This window comes from Abramis brama (assembly GCF_963993115.1).
Source record: "Abramis brama genome assembly, chromosome: 19".
NCBI classification, from domain to species: domain Eukaryota; kingdom Metazoa; phylum Chordata; class Actinopteri; order Cypriniformes; family Leuciscidae; genus Abramis; species Abramis brama.
Genome location: NC_139981.1, coordinates 27,489,542 through 27,494,070, shown reverse-complemented (window position 1 = coordinate 27,494,070; position 4,529 = coordinate 27,489,542).

Sequence of the window (4,529 nt, the reverse complement as noted above, 5' to 3'; positions counted from 1 at the left end):
TACATACACCATCTGTTTTTCGCTGAGGAGCTGAGCATAACTCGGAGTCAGTGGTGGTCCAGCTATAGTGGCAAAGGGACTACGTCCTCCGTTTCCTCCTTCAGGGAACGGTGGGTTGCATACATAGTTGACGTCGACTGAATGGGATCTTTAACCCTGGAAAACGCCACTAGAGCTGCCACCTTCCAGTGCCTGGGTAAAAGCCTCAAGCCCCGCCGCAACTCTGAGGCGGAAAAGGGCGAGGCTTAGGCCAGGGAAGTGGACTGCTGTTCCACAGGACCACTGGGAAAGCGTACCCTGACAAGGAAGGAAGGGACGGTGCGGAAACCACATCCAGGGAGGTAACATGTGGGGATACACATATGGACTGGGCGGATGACCGGGCAGTACAACATATGGAATGTCACTGGGATGACTCCAGCCTATAACAGGGAGGGGGGGGGGGGGGGGAGACACGGGCTCACCGCAGGGAGCCATACCGTGGAATAATACACATATGGGATCCCCGTAGGGATCACAACATATGGATGCCGAAGGGTATGGAGGAACTCAACAGGGTTCAGTTTAAGAGGGAACTCAACTGGAGCAAAAATTGCACACGTATCCAGTCCATAGGAGGGGAATGGCGCAGCAAGCCAACACTTCGAACTGTGCTTACAGTGAAAACTGGCTTCATGTGAAGGGAGCCCAAGGGAAGCAACAGTTTGACACATGCTAGTTCTCTAGCGAATGTGTATAGGTGTCACCCAGCCCCCAACTCTATTCAACATCTGTTCAGCGAGGCTCTGCATGCCAACCCCTAGGAGGGAGCAGTACTCGCCCGAAGCGGCATCTGAGTTTGTGGTGCAACACTTACCTGACTCCACTGGGTGGCAGGGGATGCGTGAGAAGGCGGATGACCAGGTCCTCGAACTGCACACAGCTGCCAGCTGGCGAACAAGAGGGGGCTGAGGGTTGCAAGGCTTTACAGGGTCGCACACCACCAGACTTGCCCTCTTGGGACCCAGGAACAAAGGAATTGCTCTTTCTTTGAAGTGTGGGTACCGCTTGCTCCTTTTTTTTGTGGGGGGGGGGGGAGCCAGCGGTGGAACAGACACACACACACGGCGGGGCGGTAGAAGCGGGCCGCCGGGGCAGGATGTGCCAGATGGCCTCCGCCTTCGCTTGGGCGGCAGAAAACTGCTGGGCGCAGTTCTCTGCCGCATCGCCGACCAGCCCAACCTGGGAAATTGGGGAGACCAGGAACCGAACCTTGTCTGCATCCACCATACAACCAGATGTTTTTTGTCCAATAATTAGAATCTCTGTTTTTTTTTCAGAATTAAGTAGTTGGAAATTACTAGTCACCCAATTTGTTTATATCAGCTATGCATTCCGTTAATTTTGTGAATTGGTAAGTTTCATCAGGGCGTGAAGAAATATAGAGCTGAGTATCATCAGCATAGCAGTGAAAACTAATGCAATGCTTCCTAATGATATCCCCTAAGGGTAGCATGTACAGAGTGAACAGCAACAGTCCTAGTACTGAGCCTTGTGGTACTCCATACTGAACTGTGATCGATAAGACATCTCTCCATTTACTGCTACAAACTGATAACGGTCAGAGAAGTATGATTTAAACCATGCTAATGCAATTCCACTAATGCCAACACAATTTTCGAGTCAATTTAAAAGAATATTGTGGTCAATAGTATCAAATGCAGCACTACTATCGAGTAACACTAATAGAGAGATACAACCACGATCTAATGATAAGAGCAAATCATTTGTGACTCGAATGAGAGCAGTCTCAGTACTATGGTACGGTCTAAATCCTGACTGAAAAAAAGTTGTGAGGATACTGCCTTTTCTAGTATCTTTGACATAAAAGGTAGATTCGAGATTGGTCTGTAATTGACTAATTCTGTAGGATCAAGTTGCGTTTTTTTAACAAGCGGTTTAATCATAGTCAGCTTAAAGGTTTTTGGTACGGATCCTAATGACAAAGATGAATTAATGATATTAAGAAGAGGATCTATGACTTCTGGAAGCATCTCTTTTTATAGCTTAGTCGGTATAGGGTCTAACATACATGTTGTCGATTTAGATTATTTAACGAATTTAGACAATTCTTCCTCGCGACAGACGCTAGAGGCTGCAGTCTTTAGTCTCCTTCTAGAGCACCTGACTCTCACGCCAGAGACCCGGGTTCGAGGCCCGAGTGGGGCGAGTAGGACCCGGGTGGAGGGGTTACACATATACACACATACACAAACACGAAGAATATGAACGCAAAACATCTAGCATTTTCTGAAAACCGTTATAAAGAAAGTGCTTAATAGGTGATATTAAAAGGCCAAACTCAGTAGCTTAAACAGCATACTAATAAAGCCAACCTGATCTCATGGCAATTCTCAATACAACTCGTAAAATGTATGATTTAGCAAAAATCGGGTGAAGTTGTATGAATTTTTACGAATTAGCCACCTTGTAAAATTCGTACGAATTCATACAACCTCGATTTTTGCTAAATCGTAGATATTTTACAAGTTGCCCAATTCGTATGAATTTGTATGAATGACCTACCCCTGACCCCGCTCCTAAACCTAACCATCACTGGGGTTTAGACAAATCGTTTTTTTCAGATTTGGCTTTTGCAAATCACTAAACCTGCCTGTGTTTTATTAATAATAACAAATCTCCAGTTTGGGGAAAAAGACTACAATTTCAAATCATAAGCTTGTGCTACAAATAATCCACATCTGTCAGTTAGACTGAATGAGCTGTGAAATTTCCTTGTTCTATTTTTAGACATCAAGAGAATAATGTAAGGCTTATTTTAATGTTACATAGCCTAGAAATCTAGACGCACCCTAGCGACAGCAAAATGTATTTCGCAGCCAGGTGGGTCTAGCAACTCTCAATAGACCTTCTAGCTGCAAAAACCTAAATTGGGTCAGGCCAATCACGTCGTGTATAGAGTAGGCGGGGGCGGGCTTAACATATGGCGACAGAGTTGCGACGGCTGCCACTTGAAAACAAAGAATGACGGCTGCTGATGGAGAACAGCGGTCTTTCGAATCGGCTTTGGCCGCGACTCTGGAGGACTTGGAGTTAAGTTTTTCTTTGAGAAAAGAGCAAAGAACGGCACTTAAGTCATTCTTAAAAAAAGGAAGATGTGTTCGTCGTTTTGCCGGCCAGATATGGCAAAAGTTGAATCTATCAACTAAGCTCCGCTGTTGGGAAAACGCTCTGGTTGGTTTAAGCGCTGTCCTATTGCGTGCAGAGGGAATTTGAAAGACAGCCGTTTATCCCGCCCCTCGGATTAAACCGCGTCTATGGTGAGTTTCCAGACCTAACATCTTGATGTAGGTCTGGCTTGCCAGGCTAAATGTGACATGGTATAACAAGAACTTTGAAATATCAATCACTCAATGTTGCAGTTAATGAACATTTCTGATTAATGCAACGTATGTTACAGACTACAGTAATTTTTAAAACATCCATAACATTACTGTGGAAATAATAAGGGGTTATTCATGGTCTGCTGTAGTAATTTGTTAATGCTTTTACACAATGTCCTTTTAATGTTCGATGGTTAAAGGGTAAGTGGAATAATGTCATCTCATTGTACCCAGTTTTTGAAAATACTTATTGAGGTCATAGAGCGAACCTTTCGCTGACTGTTTACAGTTTAACGGAAGTTACTCCCATAATTTGTGCAAAGCGTCATGGGGCATAGGAAAAAGGTGGATAGGCTACCCATTAATTGACACGTAGGTACTTTCTTGAAAAATTCCAGCACAGTCCTACAACAACCATAATGAAATGACACTTCACAACAACATATAATGCCTTACATTGAACTCTGTTAGAGAGCTACATATGGCAATTTATGTTCAATAAAATATCTTCCTTACCTGTTGAGTAATAAAAATGCCATCTCCATGCCGCTTTTACAGCATTTCAAATCCCTCAGTTTTCACCATCTCTGAAAGCCAAGCCAATGTTTATTCACATTTTATTACGAGCTCTGTTGCGTTAAATTTTTGTCAGCAGACTCTCCTATATTCAAGTTTTTTTTTTAAATGAGTGATTCCCCAGAGGTACGAAATTTAGCGTGCTCAATATCTACCTTTCTTGCACGTTGTGACAATTAATTTAAGCCACTCCACACCATACACGTGTCAAAGCAGCCGGAACAACTATTTATGGATATGACGAGACATGCACAGGTGAGTTGAGAAAAACATCCTATCATCAGGGTAAGACAAATACAGAAGAAGGATTGATGATGTATTCACTCATTATTTAAATTGTTAACTTTGAACCCAAAAAAAGTTACATAGCATTGACAGTTACATATGTCCATTTTTGTGTACAAAGCCTGATTATCATGCTTTCCAGCATAATTTGAGAACGAAAAGTGCATCTTTTTTGCTTCTATGGAATCATCTGACCACTCACATTTGTACAACAAAATTTGTATGATTAGTGTCACAAATTAGCTTACATTTCATTAGAGACCTAGATATTGTAAATAATTCTTC